Source organism: Orycteropus afer, unplaced genomic scaffold, assembly GCF_000298275.1.
Source record: "Orycteropus afer afer isolate SDZICR_OR568_19922 unplaced genomic scaffold, OryAfe1.0 scaffold00687, whole genome shotgun sequence".
NCBI classification, from domain to species: Eukaryota; Metazoa; Chordata; class Mammalia; order Tubulidentata; family Orycteropodidae; genus Orycteropus; species Orycteropus afer.
The window spans coordinates 577,519-602,244 of record NW_006922274.1 but is presented as its reverse complement, the minus strand read 5'-3'; positions in this window follow the sequence as shown (position 1 = coordinate 602,244).

Genomic DNA, 24,726 nt, shown 5'->3' with positions numbered 1-24,726 from the left:
ATTTGGTTTTGATAAAGGAAGAGTGCACTTCTGTGTTCTTGATTTCAGCAGATCTCCTGCTGGGTAAATTTCTTCTGATAATTTTGCTTTTGAAAGATTAACAGCAGACAGAGAGGTCTAGACAGAAGACAGCCTATTCATTCCCCTATCACCTTCTAGAGTAGAGGTAAACAAACTCTTTTGATCATGCACCCTATTGGTGAAAAACAAAAATTTGAGCACTCACACCAGTTTGTGTGTTACTTTCCTAATTTTTCATCATATATATTACATTAGCACACACTTTACTGCATATTAAATGTTATAAAATGTGCTTCAAAGCAGAAATAAAATAGAATGAGAGACAAAGATCAAATAAACTATGTATATTAATATTCTCATAAATATGATGGTTTCAGACTACTATAACTTTCTAAATTTTTTTATAGCACAATATACACACAGGGTGACTTTCATCAGGGATGACTGAGAATGCAAATTTGCATTTCAAATAGTCTTCTTAAATTTTTTTTTGACTGATTTGGGCTGACTTTTAATCAAATCTGTTTAGATTGTCATTGCTTTTACTTAGGAGTGTAGCTGACGTAGAAGGAAAATTGTCAACTCTGCCATTTCCTTGTTATTCACTTGTGCTTACATGATTAGAATTCTATTTGTCATTTTTTTGCAGAAATCTTTTAAAGTGACCTGTTTATTTTGTGAGGGTTGATTTGAGTCCACTTAACTAGTCACATACAAGAAGCTCTGGTAGCATAGTGCCTAAGGCACTTGACTGCTAACCAGAAGGCTGGTGGTTCAAACCCACCAGCCACTCCTCGGAAGGAAGGTTGGGCAATCTACTTCCATAGTGATACCACCTTGGAAACCCAAGGAGGTGTCGTTATGAGTTGGGTCCGACTCGATGTCACAAGACAGCAACAACAACAGTCACACACAAACTGCACCATGTCACAATGGGTTGGAAGTAAACAAGTGAGGGAGGATGCTGGGGCATAATCTCATGTGTAAGGCTTCACTCTTTCTTTAAGATACCTCACCCAGAATACGTAAATGTGAGTGTCTGACTGGTAGACTAGTAGGGAAAATACTGGTCTTCAAACAGTTGCAATTTCTTCTTCTTCTCTTTCGACTTCAAGAAAAGAGAGATAGAAGCAGATCTGTCAATGTTTTATTTTCACATTCAGTGCATTACTTTCTTAACTCAGAGAATGGATTTGGGAAACCTCTACTCTATAGCAGGTGTTGGCAAACTTTCTGTGAAGGTCTAGACAGTAAATCTTCTTGCCTTTGTGGGAGAGATAAACTCTGTGGCAACTACTCAATTCTGTCACTGTAGTGTTCCAGCAACCATAGACAATATGTAAACAAATGGGCATGGCTGAACTTTTAAAAAAGCTTTATTTACAAAGCAGACAGTTGACTGGATTTGAACTGGAGGCCTACCTCTGATTCTCTAGAGTTGTGAATCTGCTTATCACTAATAAAATAGTTTATGTCATTTTTACAAGGAAAGGTCCTGAAGAAAAATCTCCCTTTAAAAGGAATGGGTTAGCTTAATCCCAAAGTCATTTACAAATCATGTTGGTCTGTAGAATAGTTAGGCACTAATTGATGAACTGATGTAAACCCCTCTCTGTCTTTGATTCTCCCTCTCTCTCTCTCTCTCTCTCTCTCTCACACACACACACACACACTAAGGAGTTACCTGCAGTGCTTTGACATCAATGGGAAGGTCTAAAGGCAGATTTTAATATGCTCCAATTGGTACAGTTGTAATTTTATGGCATGAGGAATAAAGCCACTTTCCAAAATTGATAAGGTCTCATTTTTCTTTTAGCATCTCTCAAAAGCTTTAGCAAGTCAGGAGATTTTCAAGGAAATGTGGATAGAATTGAATAAGGAAAAATGAATACCTGAAGTAACAAATCACAATTAAAGGAAATAAACTGAAATGATGCTTTACACAGAGGTCCAGAAGAGGATCTGTGTTCAGTTGACTCCCAGAACTCCATTGACACTCTCCAAGCTTTCTACCTCCACTCCTCTGTTCATGTTCCCTGGCCTTTGGCTTAGGGTCTCCAAGATATCCAGAACTCTCTACAAAGGAACTCTATTTTGACCAGTTTTGCCAAAAATTGTACCCACATCTCACTTATTCCTATTGTCTTTTCCTCAAATACAATAGTAAGCATTAAAAAAAAAAAAGCCTACTGTCAACAAGTTGATTCTAACTCAGAGCAACCCCCACTGGGTTTCTGAGGCAATGAATCTTTATGGAAGTAGATTGCCCTGTCAGCCATAGAAACTATTCATAAATGAGGAATCATTAATCACAGTGTGATAGATGCAAAATTGGAGAAGTAAAAATATTAAGAGAAACGAGGTACAGAGATTTTTGATAGGCAAGGCAGAACAGCTTTCCAGTAGGGTCAGGCAGACGTGATAAAAAGGGCCAAATCACCTCATTACTTTGGGCTTAAATAATGGTTTAAATGAATCTTTCAACTAAAAAAAATAAAAACAAACACACTGCCATCCAGTCCATCTCGACTCATAGAGACCCCTTCTTGGGTTTCTGAAGTGGTATCTTTAAGGAAGTAGATTGCCCTTCCCAGGAGTGGCTAGTGGGTTTGAACCACCAGCTTTCTGGTTAGTAGTCAAATGCCTTAGGCACCACACCACCAAACCCAAAGCAAACATACTGCCATAGAGTCAGTTTTGCCTCTAGTGACTCTATAGGACAGAGTAGACGTGCCCCGTAGGATGCAGATTATGGAAGCAGACTGCTTCAACTTTTTCCAGTGGAGTGCTGGCATGTTTGAACTGCTGAATTTTTGGTTAGCACATCTGAGTACTTTAACCATTGTGCCACCACCATGGCTTATCTCCACTAATACCAGCAGCATCTTATTATGTGGCATTTCAGTAGAGCAAGTTGTTCCAATGAATAAACTTCTCACATAATTAAAGTTGACACTTTTTAGGGAAATGAAGAAAACCCACATTATTAAGTATGTGCTCTAATGGTGTAGTGCCTAAGGCATTTGACTGCTAACCAGAAGGCTGGCAGTTCAAACCCACCAGCAACTCTGCAGAAGGAAGACTGGGCAATCTACTTCTGTAAAGATTTACCACCTTGGAAATCCAAAGGGGATTGCTATGAGTTGGAATCAACTCAATGACAGTGAGTTTGGTTTTTGGTTTGGTACTTGCCAGGGATGTAGATATTATACTAGATGTGTAATAAACCTTGATTTATTTTATCCTTCAATAATTCTAAGAACTAAAAATTAATATGTTAATTTCACAGAGCATGAACTAGAGCTCAGAGAGGTTAAGTAACTTGTCTAAGAACACAGGAGAAAGGAAAGAAACTTCACTCAAACCTGAGCCTTCCTCTATTGTCTGATGGAACCTTTCTTAATTTTGGGTATTTCGTATGATCCTATTTATAAGTATTGTCATAAACTCTTCTACCTCTGTAGAGAATATTAAATATTTCCCAAGCTGTTCTTGATAACCCAGTGTTGTCAAATGAATCATAGCCCCTCAGGGACTTTTGAAGTGTGAAGGATATTTGTCCTGTATCTCCATCTGTAGTGTTTTTGAGTTTGTATATATATTTTTTGCTCAGTTTTCCATCTTCATGCTCATCAACAGGCTTCCAGCAGCTGTCACTTCTTATTCTTCTCTCTGTGACTGACTTTTCCAACCTAGCTACTGCTACCCATTTCTAGTTTTTAAAGTGTAATGTCCTGATGGCTTCAAAAGTGGATGACCAAGTCTGCTTGCATTATATCTAAAAGCAGTGCTCTTAGAATCAGAGTGAGGGCTGAAGAGCATGGACACAGTTATTTTAGCTGATCACAGGCATTTTTGCTCTCTCTTTTTCCTTAACAGTGTTCTGTATGATTGAGATCTCAAATAAACAAGCTTCAAAAACCTACACGTTATCACCTTTATTTTAGAAAAAAAAATATACATAGAGTAATTTTTCCTTAATATTTTCTTTCACTCCGGTTTCTGAAACTTATATCTCTTTCTACTTTGTCCATGTATTCCATGTGCAAAAACATTCCTCACTCTCTGAAGAATATAGAAAAATACACGTTGAATAGAGTGGTGACTATGAGGAAAGGAAAAGAAGTCTTAGTTTTTGGAACTGTGGCCTTGATTTCTTTGCTGCTGTTTAAGTCGGAGTAGAGTGTGGCCCAGCATTCATTAAGAGACTAGTGTTAGAAGGAGTGCTAACACCTACCACATGGAACTGTTGGGACAATTACATAAAATTATTTGGCAAAATAGCTAGTGCATTGTAAGATTTTATCAAAATTGAATAGTATTAAATGTCATCTGGGAAAAGATTATGAATTTGATTTGAAATCAGAACTTTCCCTGAGGTGGGAGGGCATTTCTTCCTATAATTTTTTTGCATCCATAGACAGTTTTGCATAAGAGAGTCTATATATGTGAGAGTTGGTTGAATGTGACAAGAACCAAGGCTATTGGCTTAGTTTATAATTATGAGGCCTTAAGTAGATCTTGAACTACCTGAAGGCTGGTAAAGTCTCATTTCCTTCTGTATCTCCAGCACAGTGCTCACTACAGGGCTGATAAACAATGGGTGTTTTGTGAATGAATGGGTAGATCAACTCAACTCAACTCAACTCACTACCATTGAGTAGATTCCAACCCATAGCAACCCCACTGGGTTTCCAAGGCTGTAAATGATTACAGAAGCAGAGTGCCTCATCTTTCTTCTGTGCAGCAGCTGGTGGGTTCAAACCACTGACCTTTTGGTTAGCAGCCAAGTGCCTTAACCACTACATCACCTGAGCTCCTTAATGGATGAATAGATGGGTGGAATTGGCAAACTAATTTGTTGTTGTCAGAAACCAAAAGCACAAAAAACAGTCTCTTAGCAAGCTTTTCTATGGATAAGACATGCCAATAATGGTGAATTCATATGTATTTCCGCGAAGACATTCAGTGTCATGAGGATGCACTCTAATTTACATTAGATACCATGGTAGGATCTGCTCTCTTCCTTTCACTTTTGAAATTTCTTTCAAGTCATTTCTTTAAAATAAAAATGCCATGGAGCCCTGTTATAAAGCAGATTCTTATTACATAGATTGACATACAGAGTTGCCTAGTTACAGCCCTTGAACCATAACTACATGCAATAAAGCCCAATAAAACTGCCCTGAAGGCCAGTGTGAATTCTTTCCCTCAACCCTACAATTATAAAATATTTTCCTAGAATTCTCTTTACAGAACTCTCTGCAACAGAGAATTTAAGCCCCAGTGAAAGAAACTGATGCTAGCTGGGTTTTATTTCATGACTCTTACCTTCATTATAAATGAGAAATATTTTATTACTTCCTTCTGACAGAACATTTTACTAGATGCCAACCTCTGTCTCCTGGTACAATTTTTAGAAATTCAATATATTAATACAAAGCTGTAGTCATTAAGAAAGCATAATAATTCCTAGCATATATATGTATATATATCTACAGTGTTTTTATTATCTATAATGAGATTTAGAAACATCACAGAAGTTCATGATCATGGTAAACATTTTTATCTGGAGGCAGAAATCTTCTTGCGAAAATCTATTTTTGTTTCCTATTACTTTCTTTAAATCTTGAAAACTTTTGATTAGAGCTAAAAGCTGTAAAAGTTTTGCAAATAAAGCTGGGTTAAACAAGTGTAGCAGACTCTGGTAATCACCCACCCAATTTCCACTTCCATTTTTGTTCACATATTTCCATTAGGAGAGTTCCGATTTTGTTTAAGGTAAAAATGTGCCCCATTACACATTCCCATTCTCTGTCCTTGTACCTAAGGGTCCATGTGAACCAGTGCTCACCAATAAGATAAAGTAAGAATTTGGCTGTGTGTTCCTGGGTAAGGTTTTGCTTTCCTGAAAAATAGGGTAATCAAGGTTATCGCTGTCTCTCTATTACCTACTTTGAATGCAGATACGATGCCCAGAGCTGAAGCAGGCTTCTTATAATCTTAAAGTGACAAATGTAGGATAAGGGCCAATGTATTAAGGATGGAAGAGCAGAAAGATGGAAAGAACTAAGGTCCTCAGTGTTATCTTTGAGCAGATGGACCACCATGTGGTAACCATCCACCTTCAGACTTCTTGTTACCTGGGAATAATAAACGCTTATTTGTTTAAACAATTGCACATTCAGTTTTCAGCTATTTGCATCTTAAAGCCTTTGTAAAAGTAAGAAATGGCTATGGTTCATTAATACTCAACTTTTCTGTATCCAAATAGTTAATTCAATTCTTGTTTCTTAGCAATTTCACAAAGCAGCTAGGTGTAATATCAAATACAAGTATCTTTATTAAGTGCACCTTCTCACATAAAGTTTTTAAGATGCAACTAGATAGAATCTCACTTATTATTAAAATATTAAAGAAAAATTTGTTAAACCTCAAATATCTTTCATGATATATTCTAAGGAACTACACTTCCTCACTTACTGACAATCTCATTTGATATTTTACATTTATGACAATGGTAAAAAATCTATTATGCAATTACTTTGTGCATTAAGGATGTACATCTGGCAGTAGGGACATTGGGTTCCCTGATAGGGTACCGGACTGGTGGGCCCCACTTGCACGTAGAAAGGAAGCTCATATTGCACAATATTTCACTGCTCGGGGGTGGGGGGGAAGAGGAGGTAGAGTTTCCCTAGTCTATGGGGTGCTGAGTGGAGTGGAAGGGAGGCTAGAGTGGTGCTGGCAGGGACAGAATGCTGCCCAGTGGGTCATACATGCCCACAGGGGGCTGAGGCTGGGACAGCAGTGGCAGACAGTGTCCTAAAGGTGAGTCACTCTTGGGGTTAGGGAAGCATTGGGACTCCTGGGGTCTGGTTCTAGCTCCCAGCCCTGAGAGGCAGCAGAGATGGGCCAGGCTGTAGTCAGAAGGAACCCTAGGATGGGACACTTGGGTGCATGGGGCCCAAGGGACCCCACACCAGCTGACTGGCACCTGTGTAATCCCTTATGCTTCCTTGATGCCCAATCCTAGATGGGCACAGGTGAGGGAAGGACAGGCTACCTGGGTCGGGGTGGAGTCAGTAGGTGAGTGGTCAGTGGCACCTGGAGTTTAAGATCAAGTACAAAGGCCAGGCCTGGCTGTCACAGCCTCGGAGGAAGCTCTGGATTGACAATTCTAATGAGGGCATGGGAACAGATGAGGGCAGGGCCACTCAGCAAGAGCTGGGGGATGCTCAGGCAAGGGGCCAGTAGAGGGATCCAGCAGGCTGCATGAACTCGCCCTTCTCCCATGGTACCCAGGCCTTCCTGCTCCCAATAAAGCCACCAAGGGCATTTTGGGGTCATTGAAGGGATTAGCTGGAGTGACCCATTGTGAAAATATGGTGAGGGCAGGAGAGAGAGGTGACCTAGGGGTAAGGATAGGGATAGTGCTTGGGCCACCCTGGCTCTGGAAAACTGGTGTCCCTCCTCTGTGGGCAGTGGTGGAGCTGAGTTCTTCTGAGGAGACATGGGGGAGGGAGAGGTTGTGATAACAGGTGACATCAGCAGGGGCCCAGTGGAATGTTCACAGTACAGCTGAGGGGGTGATGTGATGTGGTCATCCTCCATTTTTTTGTATATTGCTGATTTTCTCATAATGACCTGATATTTGGAATGTAATTATGTCTGTAAATGAGGAGTGGGTGCACTATTATCTGAAGAAGTCATTGAATTTAGTGACAACTTTTAAAGTAGCATTTCTTTTTGAGTTTTTGCTTTTTTGTCCATTCCTTGGCAGTTTCTACAGATATTACTCGTATGAAAACATGCTTTTATAAGAGGTGGAAGACTATTTTCAAGCAGTCTTTAACTATGATAAAGAGTCGATTTTTGTAATAAGCCATTAGGATTGAGTTAGTTTCATTGGTTGCTTTGAAGGATCAGACCTTAAAGTATCTGCAAATGCAATTTGAATGCTTGCATTTACTATAATTTGTACCAGTCACTTCAGGACTTTGTTTCTTCAGCTTCTTTGCCTGCCTGCCTGGGCATTGTGACACTGACCATTCTTCTGAAGATGACATTTGCATGTCTATTTGCTCATAGGGTCTTTCACTTTTAGAACCTGGGACATTCTTACTATGTGTCATTTATTTTAATATCCTCTGGCTTCTCTGTAGCATCTTACAGTTCACTAATCATTGTTTCATCCTGGATTACCAGGGGCAATGATTAGATAACTAGACTTGGAGCTATTTGAAAATTGGACTTTTCATTCTTTTAAAATCATATTGGAGTTAATCTTTTTAAGTTGCAAGTACTCAAATGCTAAGGAGCTCTAGTGGTGCAGTGACTAAGGCATTTGACTGCTAACCAAAAGGTTGGTGGTTTGAACCCACCAGATGCTCTGCAGGAGAAAAACAAGGCAGTCTGCTTTCATAAAGATTTATAGCATTAGAAACTCTACAGGGTAGTTCTCCTCTGTCCAGTAGGGTCTTTATGAGTTGGAATCAACTCAATGGCAGTGTTTTTTTTTTTTTTTTTTTTTTGAGGGGGTAGTTACTCAAATTCTTGAGCTATTTGATCAGATACTTCAAATACTTAGTAGTGAGGCCTGAGGGCTGAAGAGAACCAACCAATAAATAACACAAGCCAAACCAACAGAACCCTCTGGTTTACACAGAGAACCAGCCTAAGGAAAAGCTATGAAATAGAACAAATTTGTTGTCAATGTCCTTCCTGTTACCTATTCTGTGTCTCTCTTTCCTTTCATAAAATTGCCCAACCCAGTTCCTCAGTTCCTTAATGTTGTCTGTGGCCTTATGCTCTAATCTTTCTACACATTCTGCTCCTACCCAAGCAAACATACCTTATGTCAGTGTTTCTCCCTCAAATAGATGCCATATCTAAAGGGAACTGGATATGTCATTTTAAATACTGTCTTAATATATATATCTTCTCAGTATAATTGAATCATAAAACCTTACAATTCCATGTTCACAAGAATCTATATCATTTGGAGGTACTAACGTTAGGTATTAATGTTAGTATTCATATACTACTCATATAGTGAGTATAGTACTCACATAGAGGCTCATAAGTACTGAAAGTGTTTTCTTGTAATTATTAGATAGATGGACTTCTTTCTAAATCAAGTTAAAAATGATTATCTTTACTTTAATGACTGCACACAGCTTCTGAACAATGGGAGAAGTACAATTGTGAAGGCTATTTTTTAAGATGATAGAGATTTAACCACTCTCCTCATTTTTTTCCAGAGTCACATAGTGACTTATTCATGTGGATTGAGCTGGATTTACCCCATTTCCAATATAGCATTCTCTCTGTAAATTACCACAGACTTTATGGTTCTGTTTCCTTGCCGTGAACAATATTTATTGTGATACAGTCAAGGTCAGATTTTCAATTCTATCAGTGAGCAATTGCATGGAAAGCAACTGGATTGGCTAAGAGGTGAGCCATCAAAGTCAGCCCCAAACAGCTAGATTGACCGTGCAACAATTTCCTCTTAAAATGTGATCATCCATAGCATAACCCCTGATAAATATAAATCAATGTTGTTTAAACAGCATTCTGAGAGGACACTGTGCCACCTTCTAAAAGTGTTTATGTTCAGTTGGATTGATAATGAAATGATCATATAGTCTGAATAACAAAGATCATTTGAAGATTTGTTATAGATCCTCACATGGATCTATAACAAAATCTAATAAATTATATATATTATGTGAACTCAAAAGAATTACTTTTGAGAGAATAAAAGCTGGTGTTTATATATATATATAATATTTATATATATATAATTTATTATTATTTTTTAAAAAATCTAACTGAAAGCCAGTTAGAGAGAAAATAATTCTAAGCTATGGTCTCAGGACAGCAGTTGGAGAGCAAGTGAACGGAGGAAGAGGAAACCTTGAGTAGGCTCTCATATAGATGTTACCATTTCTGTTACTAAGAAAGCAAGCCAAATATGACACCTGGCGAAAACTTTAAAGACGTGACTGCATTACATAAAAGGATTTTCTAAGCAACAGTCCGTCAAAGGAAAAATGCCTCACTTTACAGAAGGGAAACATATTAAATGGCATACATATTTGCTTTGAAGGTTGAAAAATCCAGTTGGTTAAACTTTTCTAATATATAAAACTCCATAATTCCTCTCTTCAAATGTTTTTCCACTTGAGATGGATTTATTAGGAAAGTTCTTTGGTTATTAAGGCTTTTGTCAGCAGTGAAAAAATGCTTGTAAACTGTCTCTATATGTCTAAATCATTCTTCTGAATCCTATGTTATTTTTCTCAAGCTGGGATTCATGACCAGAAGAAAGGATGTAAAGATTTCTGTATTTAACTTTTACTTCCTATGGTTAAAAACATGGAAACAACATGTGTCTAATTTAACCCTGTATTAATTTTGTAATCTCTGCTCTTCTCTGGTTAGTAAGTCCTATGCTGTCATTTGTTAGTTGCCAGTGGGTCAGTTCCAACTCATGGTGGCTCCATGTGTGTAGGGTAGAACTGATCCACAGTTTTCAAGGCTGTGACATTTCAGAAGCAGATCGCCAAACTGACCTGTCTTCTGATGTGCCTCAGGGTGGGTTTGAAATCTTCTTACTGGTAGTTGAGTGCTTAACCATTTGCATCACCCAAGAATTCCTTGGAGGCCCTGTGGAGGAACCATTTTCACACTGTGTTGCTTTCAAACTCTAGAAAAAAGCACCAAATGGCCTTTATTTTCTCTTTTTACTGGTGTAAAAGGTGTAGGGCACTTTGAAGAGCACTTTTATTTGAGCAGGATTGTTCTGTATTCTAGATGATGTTTGCCTTACACAATAGGGATTGAGTATGTTCTGTATTTCCTAATTAGTATTTCTGATTAGGACATAGATAATCATCTGAAATTAGTGCTGCTAGATATTTTTGGACTTCACATAAATATACATGAGTGTGCATGGCAGGAAAATAGTAAATAACAATGCAATCCTGAGTGATTAGAGTCTAATATGCTGTTGTCAGGGAAGAAATGTGGGTTCGATTTCCAGTTGTAACCTCTTATAACTCACCTGGATCTTGGTGTCATAGAGGCTGACCCTGTATAAATGTGTGCTTGATGTTTTGCTCCCAAACCAGAAAAAGGAGTCAGACTTCTAATTCCAGAATTATCCTTGCCTTTCAACATTCATTTGTGTTTTGAAGGATGTGATCAATTACATTGATACCTTTCTGTACAATTGGTGTTTTTATAGGTCTTTCTAAGAAGAAAGGAAGAAAGAAAAACATAAACAAGTAAATATATTGTGCATTCATTAGACAGACATTAATCATCTTGAAACTTTGAGAGTGAGCAAATATTTTAAAGTTTTCACTTCTTTTGCAATCCATCTTTGTCCCTGGAGGTAAAAGACTCCCTGTTCCCTTGTAATTGTCTATGATCCTGCTTTCTAGAGAAGCTTTTGCTGGTCTAAGTGGCTATATTAATTCACAGAGTGTCCCCTCCCCTACCGAGACAGGTGTTTCCCTGCAAGTGGTATTAGAGATTGGACTGTGCATTCCTCTGTTTATTTTATAGGTAGTGAAGCTGAGATGCAGAGATGAAGACATTGGCCTTGAATTATGGCCTTACTCAATGCCAAAGACAAGAACTCAGGGCTTTCTAATTCCCAGTCTTATGAAACACCAGCTTTTATTCTCTCTTCATCTCAGCTTCATAGTCTCTTCTGTAAATCAGACCCAGTGCCCTTACCACAAACACTGAGTGCCAAACAGCTGCACTTAACACCCTATAAATGGGCTGTCAGGATGCTCAGGACAAGAGTCTAAAATAAATCATCTGAAAGCTGCTTCAAGAAAGCAAATTAACTCCATAATCTTAATTCCTGTTTCCCTTCCAAATTCTACTGACATAGTCAAAGAAATATAAATAACATGAAAAAATCTGTATGAGCTGCCAAACAAGGAAGAGTGCCTTCCACATGCCAGAGGAATCTTGGCAAGATGCAGTGCAAGTGACAAGAAGCTCCAGAAAGGGCTTTGACCACTGTGAGTGACCATGGAGAAGCTGGGGCTGGCTTGGGGAATGGCTGTGCTCCTAGGTACAGGGCTGTACTGGGAGGTATGTGGGGTGAAGGCAGAGTGGAGAGCAAATTTCACTTCTTCCAGAAACTGTGGGGATGTGCACTTGTCAAGCCTCTGTGTGCTTTCTCACCAGCATTTGGGGCACAGGCTTAGGAGGCTGGTAGCACTGGGGATGTTTCCCTCTTGGGGTTATACAACAAACCTAATTCTTCAATAAAATTGAGAGTGACATTTCAGGGCCTCAAATCAGAGACTATCTAAAATTTTCACATGCACTTGCTTGTGTCTCTTACTAAATACAGTACCTACATGATATTTGGGAGCTCTGGTGGCATAGTGCCTAAGGGATTTGACCGCTGACCAGAAGGCTGTAGGTTCAAACCCACCATATATTTAGACTATTCCCTTTCCTGGTAGTCCTTGGCTTAAAGATTTTTACTTGTCTGAAGGTTCTCAGCCCTAGAGATGAGTGTTTCCACAGTGCTAGAGTAGGTTGGGGTAATGATAGTAAAAGGGTATCCAGGTGTGATAGTTGGAGCTGTGTGTCAACTTGGCTGGACCCCAGTTCTGTCTGGTTGTTCCCATTATGGGATCAGATGACTGTGTTCTGAATGGCCAATCTGTTCAAGGCAAGTTTCCGTAGGGGTGTGGCCTGCTTTCAGGATATCCAGGGACATTCTTGGGAAGAGAGACCTTCTTCTGTGGATTGGGATTCTGTTGTTCTGCCTACAACTGTCCATGAGTGAGCAGTCCACCGTTCGGCCTGGAGTTCTTGGATTTGTCATTTGTTGGAGTCAACAGCTGGTGTACTGCCTGCCAGCCTTGAGCTTCTCGGCCCCTGTGGTTGTGGGAGCCAGGGAAAGCCTCTAGCTTGATATTTGATCCAGGGACTTTGGACTTGCCGGCTTCTATATGTTTGTGAGCCATTTTCCTAAGATAAATTTTTCTCTCTCTTTATAAATATAAGCTTTCCTGGTTTTTGTTTCTCTAGAGAACCCAGTCTAACACACCAGGTCTTACGGCTAAGTCACAGTGAGATGGACTGGCTTTCTATTTCAGCAAATTGGAAGCATTGCTCTGCCCTTTAGCAAATTTGCCCAGAACACAGAAGGCAGAGTGTAGTTGGTGTTGAAATGTATTCACAGCCATCTAGAGCTTAATACCAAAATGTCTCCCCCCACACCGTCCATAGGCAAAGACCTAATAAATTTCCCTGATTGATCCCATTTTATTTAAACAAAATTTCAGCTTCCCTTTCAATTAACAAGAAAGTTATCAATATCTGTAAGTTTCCTAATCAAAGATATGGTAAGCATGGGGTTTGTTTGATTTGCTATTTAATCTTTCTCAGTACATCCATGCAGTCCTCATATAGGAACTATACTTCATCTTGCCTAGGAACAATGGTTTTTACATCAAACACAAAAACATTTTATATAAAACAGTATGTTTTATCCCTCTGCATGAAGTAGAAAAATCATTCCATGCCTAGCACTAAGGAGAATTTTGCTTTATTTGGTATTTTCCTGATCATCTCCAATAAGAGGATTGTTGTTATTGTTGTTGTTATGTGCCGTCGAGTTGGACCCGACTCATAGCGACCCCTCCTTGGGTTTCTGAGACAGTATCACTATGGAAGTAGATTGCCGCATCTTACTTCCAAGGAGTGGCTGGTGGGTTTGAACCACCAGCCTTCTGGTTAGCAGTCCAGTGCCTTAGGCACTATGCTACCAGATCTCCTAATAAGAGGATAGGCAGAGCAAATGGTCCTGCCCATCATGACTTACTTCTAGAAAGAGAACTCATGCCTGTTAGGAAAGGGGAAATGGCAACACTCATATTCATTTTGGGACTCAAAGACAAACTTTGAAAAGAAACCCTTTACAACAGCTGTTGTACATAAGATCCCTGACCTGAAGCCCCTTATGTCCCTCCTTGCTTTCTGCCTCCTCACAGACAAGCCAGCTGTGATCTGCGGAGACACACCACCTAAAAGCTGAAGGCTGTTTACTTCTACTTATCTGGACCACAAAGAATTTATAAAGAAAACATGATATTTAAAAAAAAAAAAAAATCTCCTTTCCCAGTTCTGGATAATAGACTGTTTCTTTGTCACCTCCAACTACTAGCAGCCATGCACGCTTTAAGAGAAAAATCAACAGACACATGAAATGTATCAGCCCATCATCAGAAAGAGATTTAAAGACTCAGAGTAAAAATCTCCCTATGAAGTGAAATTACTACACAGAACAGGAGAAAACTTTAGAAACTTTATTTTGTATTTTTGAAAAGACTTAAAAGGCATTGCATCTATGAAAAAGAAATATTTTAAAGATAAAAAATGGCAAGAAACAAACCAAACCAAACAAATGAACAAACAAAAAAACACAGTTTCATATTTTAAAATATAAAACACCACAGTGGATCTTATCTATACTATTGAATTTTATCTAAATAAAAATATTTCTTTTCTCAGTGCAAAACTGGACAGATGTAGTGATTGTATGTAATAGAAGAAAGTTAAAAGTGAGCACCAGAACACAGGGGAAGAAGTTACCAATGATTCAGTCATGTTTGCCATGAATTACAACAGAGTCATGGTGAACTTCTTCAGGAGATTGAATATAATGGGAAGTCCAGAGGAAGAAAGAGATAGGAGAAACAATGATCAAAGAGAAATAATAATACAAAATTTCCTGAAGCTCAGGAGAGATTTTAGTGTTTATGTGATTTATGTAACTGAAAAATTTGATGAAAATGACCCATACTAAGAAAATCTTATTGACATTTCTGTATCCAGGTAGAACATACTGGTGGCTGTCAATCAGATTTTTCTTTTGGAAATATTCAATATGACAACACTGCCAAGTTTTGCAACCAAAATCATTGTGACCAATTATATTATATCCAAATAAAGATTTCTGTTACAAGGGCAATAGAAAGACATCCTTAGACATGGGAGAAATCAGAAAGCAAACTGCATTGTTCTTGAAAATATAAATCAATAAAATGGCTATAATGAAAAAAGGCAGTCTGGTGGTACAGTGATTAAGTGCTCATCTGCTAACTGGAAGGTTGGCACTTTGAACCCACCTAGCAGTGCCTGAGGAGAGAGACTTAGTGATCTTCTCTGTGAAGATTACAGCTAAGAAAATTCTATGGCACGGTTTTACTCTATAACACATGGGGTCACAATGTAGTGAAATGTACTCAACAGCACCTAACTACAACAACAATAACTAACTCAGAAATGCATTGAAATAGACAATAACTAAATAATTGCTGTTATTTAGGCAAAAAAAAAAAAAAAAACAACTCATTGCTGTTGAGTCAGATCCAACTCATAGAGACCCCTCCTTGGGTTTCTGAGGCAGTATCTCTACAGAAGTAGATTGCCCAATCTTCCTTCCAAGGAGTGGGTTTGAATTGCCAGCCTTCTGGTTAGTAGTCAAATGCCTTAGGCACTATGCCACCAGTTTGTTTCGACAGTAGAATTATTGAAAGAATAGAAAAATAATGGAAGAATTAGTAACTAAGATCTAAAATTCTCTACAAAAGCTAGAAGATAGGAGTGAAATGGTGAATATTATTCATCATCCATTAAAGTCCATTCTGCCCTCCTGCCACCAAAATGGAGATGAGCCTGTGTCCATATAAGGCAGTTAGATTCCACATCCCAGCTCTTGAAGATATGTGTGCCATGTGACTGACTTTTAAGAAGTAGAATGGGAATAGAAGAGATGGATTCTACTTCCAAATCTGGAACTTGAGATATCAAGCATGCCCTTTTGGACATATAAGTGACCCAGGTTTAACCATGAAGATGGCAACAATGGCAAAGTAGATAATGGGATGACACCTGGGAGGAACTTGGATCCCTGAATTATCTGAGGAATGTGGCAGTTCCACTGACCTGACCTTTGAAAGCATAAATTTTGATAATTAGATCATCTTATATGTATTATTATGCAACTTGTTTTTAAAATTGAACATATTTTATGGACATTGTTCCAAGTCAATATAAAAAAAGTTATAAATAATGTAACTTTCAAATAGTCATATATAATATGGTCAAAACATGGCCAGGAGCTGACTGTGGAGCTCATATACAAGTTCAAGTTGAAGCTGAAGAAAATGAACACAAGTCCAGAAGAGCCAAAATACAGATTTTATTATATACTACCTTAATTTAGAGACCATATGAAGAATAGATTTGATGCATTGAAAACTAATGACCAAAGACCAGACAAGTTGTGGGATGACATCAAGAATGTCATACATGAAGAAGATAAATAGCCATTGTTTTGGTTACCTAGTGCCAGTCTGAAAGGCATATACCACAAATGGGTTGACTTTAACAAACAGGAGTTTATTCTTACAATTTGGAGGCTTTAAATCCAAGTTCAAAGTGTCAGGCTCTAGGGGCTGGTTAAAAGCCTGTCAACCTTGGACTTCAGCTCTGCCTCCTGCTCCTAGCCCACTGATGCTGGTGGCTTTTCTTCACTCAGCTGCTGGCTGCTAAGGCTGACAAGCCCAAGGTTGACAAGTAACAAGGCACAGTCCCGATATTATCAAACCACATAGTAGGCCATTATTTCATTAAAGGTCCCAAGATAGGCAGAGCATGGCAGGCTGCTGAACAATGACTCAGCTACGTGCAAGGTCCAAGTGTGCCATAAACTAGAGACCAGTCCCAAAGCAGACTGCATCCCTAAAACAGCTACTCAGCTGCTTGTGGTAGATCCCACCATGGAGCTGATTGCCAGTTTCATTATGGGGAATAACTACCACCAGCTGCCCAGCCACTCAACCAGGCCCAGCCACATTAACATATAATGTTAACTACCACAGTCATTAAAAAGAAAGGAAAACAAGGCCAAACTATATGTCAGAAGAGACACTGAAACTTGCTCTTGAATGTAGAGTAGCTAAGGAGAATGGAAGAAATGATGAAATAAAAGAACTGAACAGAAGGCTTCAAAGGGCAGCTCAAGAAGACAAAGTAAAATTTTATAATGAAATGTGAAAAGACCTGGAATTAGAAAACCAAAAGTGAAGAACATGCTCAGCATTTCTGAAGCTGAAAAAACTGAAGAAAAAAATTCAAGCCTTGAGTTGCAATATTGAAGAATTCTATGTGCAAAATATTGCACAATGCTGGAAGCATCAAAAGAAGATGGAAGGAATACACACAGTCACTGTACCAAAAAGAATTGGTTGATGTTCAGCTGTTTCGGCGGGCAGCATATGATCAAGAACCAATGGTGTTGAAGGAAGAGGTCAAAGCTGTACTGAAGGAATTGAAGGAAAACAAGGCTCCAGAAATTGATGGAATACACATTGAGATGCATCAGCAAACAGATGCACCACTGGAGGAGCTCAATCGTTTATGCCAAGAAAGCTGGCTATCTGACTGAAGAGATTCATATTTATTGCTCATTCCAAAGGAAGGCAATCCAATAGAATGTGGAAATTTATCCAAGATATCATTAATATCACATGTAAATAAAATTTTGCTAAAAATAATTTCAAAAAATGTTGCAAAAGTACATTGACAAGGAACTGCCAGAAAGAAATTCAAGCCAGATTCAGAAGGCACGGAACAAGAGATATCATTGCTGATGTCAGATGGATCTTGGCTGAAAACAAACAGTACTAGAAAAATGTTTACCTGTGTTTTATTGATTATGCAAGGTCATTTGACTGTGTGGATCATAACACATTATGGGTAACATTGTGAAGAATGGGAATTCCAGAACACTTTATTGTGCTCATGAATGACCTGTACATAGACCAAAAGACAGTTATTTGAGCTGAACCAGAGGAAGGCGTGTGATTTAAAATCAGAAAAGGCATGTGTCAGGGTTGTATTCTTTCTCCATACTTATTCAATATATGTTTATGTTATTGTTATGTGCCGTCGAGTCGGACCTGACTCATAGTGACCCCTCCTTGGGTTTCCGGGGCAGTATCACTATGGAAATAGATTGCCCCATCTTCCTTCCGAGGAGTGGCTGGTGGGTTTGAACCACCAGCCTTCTGGTTAGCAGTCAAGTGCCTTATTCAATATATAGACAGAGCAAATAATTTGAGAAACTGCACTATATTAAGAAGAATAAAGATCACGATTGGAGGAAGACTCATTAACAACCATGATATGCAGATAACACAATCTTGCTTGCTGAAAGTGAAGATGACTTGAGCACTTACTGATGAAGATCAACGACTATACCCTTCAGCATAGATTGCACCTCAATATAAAGAAAACTAAAATCCTTACAACTGGACCACTAAGCAACATCATTATAAACAGAGAAAAGATGGAGGTTGTCAGGTGTGTTTCATTTTCCTTGTATCCACAATCAATGCCTATGGAAGAAACAGTCAAGAAATCAGATGTCATTTTGCACTGGGCAAATCTGCTGCAAAAGCTCTCTTTAAAGAGTTGAAGAGCAAAGATATCACTTTGAAGACTAAGATATAACAAACCCAAGCATGGCATTTTCAGTAGTCTCATATACATGTGAAAGCCAGACAATGAATTAGCAAGAAAAAAGAATTGATGCCTTTGAATTGTGGTGTTGGAGAAGAATACTGAAAATACCATGGACTACTGGAAGAAAGAACCAATCTTTCTTGGAAGAAGTGCAGCCAGTATGCTCCTTAAAAGCGAGAATGGCCAGACTTCATCTCAAGCATTTTGTTCATGTTGTCAGAAGAGACCATTCCTTGGAGAAGGATATCATGCTTGGTAAAGTAGAGGATCAGCAAAAAAAGGAAAAGGCCCTCAATGAGATGGATTGATACAGTGGCTACAATGATGGGTTCAAGTATAGCAAGGATTGTGAGGATGGTGCAGGGCTGGGTATTGTTTCATTCTGTTGTACATGGGGTCACTATGAATTGGAGCTGACTCCAATGGCACTTAACAACAACAACATCTATAATACAGTGGTTTCATAATGTATTTAATTCCACTTTATTCTAATTGGGCATTGTATTTTTTCCTAATATTTAGCTTTTACACACAACCTTATAGTGAAACGCCTTATACAACTGCACAAGAGTTTATGTAAAGAAGTATTCTATATTAGAATTTCTGCTGTAACACATATGAGGTTACATAATGGAGACCAGACAAGTCAGAGGCAACTATTGTAGGTGGTTCTCTCTGTAGTCACTTGCCCTACTATGTTTATGGCTGGCTAGAGTGTGCAGCTTGTACAACTCAAAATTCTTTCTCTTGGATTTGTTGGAGTTCAGTGGCTGGCTGAGGCCTATTTCAGATCTCATTGGCTGCAGGGGCTTAAGTGAACACCACACTATCCTCAGCCTACTGAACAAATTTCTCCCCAGTGTCTGTGGCAGGGTCATCTTATCTTGTTATGGTGGCCTCCATGGCAAGTCTGGTATTTATTCACTGAGTGTCCACATCATCTGTGACTTAATAATGACCTGAAAAGACTCTGGATTCTAGGGACAATTTTGAAACCCTACCCTGCTATGGTCACACCTTGGGTTTTGGGAAGTAGCCTGGGAGGTACTCTGGATTTCTAAGCTAACATGGAGACAATAGCTGTACTTTTGACTTCACTATTACCCCGACTTCTATAATATACCTTCCCCTCTCTGAGCCAGAGCCCAGACTTGATGAATCAGGCCCCTCATCTGACCACTTTCTCTGTTGCCACTCTATCTCTTCCACAAATTCCTGCCTTAAAAGGGAAAGTTTCCTTTCATCTCCTGTGTGTCATCCTGACTCTTGGTAAACCTTTGCAGTGGTTAGGTAGATATCGTCTAGATTAGAGAGCTTTGTAGAACAGAGCTCCAAGTTTGGTTGTTGTTAAGCTAAAGATAACAAAGAAATTTGAGAAAACCTTAGCCAGGCAATATTCTGAGTGTTGTCTGGCACCTATTTCTATTTCAAAAGATTCAGGCTTTACATTTCCTTAGTATTTTTTTCTTAACAAATAAGAATGCTCTCCCAGGCAAATAGATGTTTAGGGAGGAAAAGGGCAAATGTCTTGTATTTGGAAAGACAAAACAGTAAAGCACATTAAAAATTATATACATATGTATGTGTATCACTGATTTCATAATTTAAATTTTAATAGTTCCTGTCAATTTAATCTAAAAAATATTTTTCTATTTTAGAATCCTTTCAATAGTATCACTGTGTCTCTGTTTCTACGCTTTTATCAAACAGTGGGCATTATTATTATTATTTTAGTTTTCCCAATCTGATAGGGAAAAATATCTCATATTTTTAACTTGTATTTCTTATCACTAAATGTTTAGAACACATTTTATATCTTTGAGCATTATCCTAGGCATTAGTGAGCTGAAATGGACTGGTATTGGCCATTTTGAGTCAGACAGTCATATGATCTACGATGCTGGGAATGATAAATGGAAGAGGAATGGTGTCATATTCATCATCAAAAACAATGTTTCAAGATCTATCCTGAAGTACAATGCTGTCAGTGATAGGATAACATCCAAATGCCTACAAGGAAGACCACTTAAGACTACTATTATTCCTTGGAAGCAAGGATGGTGCGACTTCGTCTCACCTACTTCGGTTGTGTGGTCAGAAGGGATCGCTCTCTGGAGAAGGATATCATGCTTGGTAAAGTAGAGGGTTAGCAAAAAAACGGGAATACCTTCAACAAGATGGATTGACACAATGGGTGCAACAATGGGGTCAAGTATAGCTAAGACTGAGGATGTGCACAAGAAGGTAATGTTTTGTTCTGCTGTACGTAGGGTTGCTATGAGTTGGAGTTGGCTCGATGGCATTTAACAACAACAATAACATAACATCATCACTAGTAAGACTGTGCATCTTTTTATGTTTATTAGCTATTTATATTTTTTCTTCTATTGATTGTGGGTGTCTTTTCCTTATGCTTTACAGGTTTGTTATGCTTTTTCTTACTAATTTGAATTTTATATTGATTACATGAGCTGATACACACAGAGCACTCAGGCTAGTGCCTAATACGTAGTAATCATTCAATATATGTTCTAATATTATTACTTTATATTGATTACATGAGCTGATACACATAGAGCACTCAGGCTAGTGCCTAATACGTAGTAATCATTCAATATATGTTCTAATATTATTACTCTTCTTACTTATAGGTACTTTATATATTAGGAATATTGAAATTTATTTAGTTTACTATAAAATATAGTATTACTGTAGTCAGTCCACCACCTGTCTCTCAGTTTGTTGTACTGTGGTACTTTGGGTGTTGCTATGGTGGTGGAAACTAGCACCAGTATTTCAAATACCATTCGAGTCACCCACAGTGGACAGGTGTCAGTAGAGACAGACAAACACACTAGGAAGAAAGGACTGATGATTTACTTTAGGGAATTAGCTGATCAAAATCCTATGGATCAAAGCAATATATTTTCTGATATAGTGCAGGAATATGAGTCCCTTAGGTTGGTAGGCACTCAGAATACATAGTGGCCATAACAGACTTGAGCATAATAATGCTTTTAGGATTACAACACTTTGTTATATTGTACATGGGGTCATCATAAGTTGGAATGGACTCAAAGCATCTAACAACATATAAACCAAAAAACCAAACTCACTGCTGTCGAGTTGGATCTGACTCATAGTGACCCCTCCTTGGGTTTCCGAGGCAGTGTCACTACAGAAGTAGATTGCCCAATCTTCCTTCTGAGGAGTGGTTGGTGGGTTTGAACCACCAGCCTTCTGGTTAGCAGTCCAATGTCTTAGGCACTATGCCAATAACGTATATTCAATAAAAAGCAAACTAAAATAAAACAGAAACAAAATAAGAAAACCTAACACTTGGCTTCAAGACCCTCCCCAATTCATGTCCTCTGACCTCTTAGACCTCATCTCATATTATTTTCCAGGTCACAGACTCTAGCCAAACTAGAAGATGTTCTAGGGCTTTGCTCTGACTTTTGTCTCTGCCTGGACCACCTTCCTCCCAGTTATGTGCCCAGTTCCCTTCCTTCTTATTTAAAGTTTCTTTTCTTAAATGCTAATTTCTTATTGAAATTTACCTGACCATCCTATTTGAAATGACATATTTCCCCTGCTTTCACTACCTCTACTTTGCCATTGCTTTATTTTCATTTACAGCATTTATCATTTCTTAATATACTAGATAATTTTATTTGTTTTGTTTTTTGTAGTATCAGTGATACAAAAGCTTTTGTCTATTTTGCTCACTGCTCTATCTCTAGGACTGAGAAATCTGTCAAAAATATTTTTGGAATGAATTTAAAAGAATATTAATTTACATTTAAATCTGTCATTGGCTTTTCACTGTGTACACAGCGTTTTTCACAAAGACAAATTTTAATTTTTATAAAGTCAAATCAAGCAATCTTTTCTTTTATGATGACTGAGCTCCAAGCCTTGCTTATTAAGGCTTTTCATACTAACATTGTAAGATTTTCTGTCATTGGACAAGAAAAAAGCAGTTGTGGAAAAACTTGTAAAGTTTGAATGAAAGTCTGATGTGTAGTTAATAGTAATGTACCAAAATTTTGGTAATTACTTCTGTCAAATGTTCCATGGTAATGCAAGATGTTAACCATAGGGGAAACTAGGTGAGGGGTTTATGAGTGCCTTCTATACCATCACTGCAACTTATCTGTAAACTTAAAATTATTCCAAAATAAAAAGTTTATTTAAAAATTTATGCTTTCCCTGAGGATATATACAGTTTTAATTTAGTGTTAGATTTTAAATGGACACTGGAATGACATATTGTTTTTATATTGTATGACCTAGGATACCTATATTTTTTTCCCTATGGATAGTTAATAGTTCTAATTTGAAATGCACTCTTTTCAAAAATATTTCAACTCTTCTTATATTTATCCTTCCAGGTTAATGTTCTAATCAGTTTATCAAATTCCAGAGAAATTACCATTGCGATTTTGATTGAGATTACATTTATGTAGGGTAAACTTTTTAGTAATATTTTACTACATTAAGTTAGTATACTTAATATACGAAAAGCATTTATCATCAATAATGAAAAGAAAGAAAATATGCAAAATACACAAACAGGCAAGTTAACAGATAAGAAATCAAGAGATCAATGACATACAAAACTGACATAAAAGATTTCAAACTAAAAAAAAAAATAATCTATCAAATGCAAATTGAAAAACAACCTTAGGATTGTTCCTTTTCTTCTTCTTCATTTTTTTTCCAAGTGACAAAGATGAAAATGATCAGTGATGCCAGGCTTTAGCAAAGATGTAGTGAAATAGTTTCTCCTATAATGTTGGCAGAGAAGTACATTGGTAAACTCTTTCTGGGAAACAAATTGGTAATTTCTTTCAAAGTCTTAACATTCTGAATACTCATATATCAGGGATATCTACTCTAAAAATTTCTCAGAGGAAATAATCATAGAAAACATTCAACCGTAAAACCATTTTTCACAATACTGCTTATAATAGTAAAAGTAACCTCATTTTACACAGAGGGTAAAAGTAAACCAAACCCATTGCTGTTGAGTCTATTCTGATGCAGAGTAGAAAGGCTGTAAATATTTATGGAAGCAGACTGACACATCTTTCTTCCTTGGAGCAACTTGAATTACTAACCTTTTTGTTAGCAGCCAAGTACCTAACCACTGTGCCTCTAGGGCTCCTTTACATTAGAGCATAGATGAATAAAATTTTCATGCATATGCAATGGAACAGGAGCTCTGGTGGCATAGTGCGTAAGGCACTTGACTGCTAACCAGAAGGCTGGCGGTTCAAACCCACCAGCCACTCCTCGGAAGGAAGATGGGGCAATCTACTTCTGTAGTGATACCGCCTCAGAAACCCAAGGAGGGGTCACTCTGAGTCAGGTCTGACTCAGTGGCATATAACAACAACAACAACATGCAATGGAATGTATATATAGCCAAACTGGAATAAGTTGACCATAACAAATTTAGTTAGAGTGTACTGAGGTTTGCTAAATATGAGGGAGCTACTTCACATATGGAATGTCTCATGAACTAAAAATAAGGATAGATTTAAAAGGCACAATTGCCAGTGGTTTCTGGAACAGTCTCTTCTTTCCCTCTTGGGTAAGCTGCATCATTGAAAGCCATCAGTGAGGGCTGTTTGCCCTTGAACAGACTGATGGAGTTATCAGGGAAGGCAATTTCAGTTATTGGTGGCTTTTCTAAGAAGCACTGTGATTCAGCTGTGGAGCATAGTGATGTATTTTTATCTTTTGGCTGAAAGTATCCCTCATTGACTACTGCTTCAGTTAGTTCAGCCAGGTCTACATCACCTCCTGTTATAATCTCTCAGTCTCTCATATTAGTCAACCTCTGTTGCTGTTGTTATGTGCTGTCTAATCAGCCCTGACTCATAGTGACTCCTCCTTGGGTTTCCTAGGCGGTATCACTATGGAAATGGATTGCCCAACCTTCCTTCTGAGGAGTGGCTAGTGGGTTTGAACTGCCAGCCTTCTGGTTAGCATTGCCTTAGGCAATGTTCTGGTTACCTGGTGCCACTCTGACAAGAAACATACCACAAATGGGATGACCTTAACAAATAGGAGTTTATTCTTACAATTTGGAGGCTTTAAGTCCAAGTTCAAAGTGCC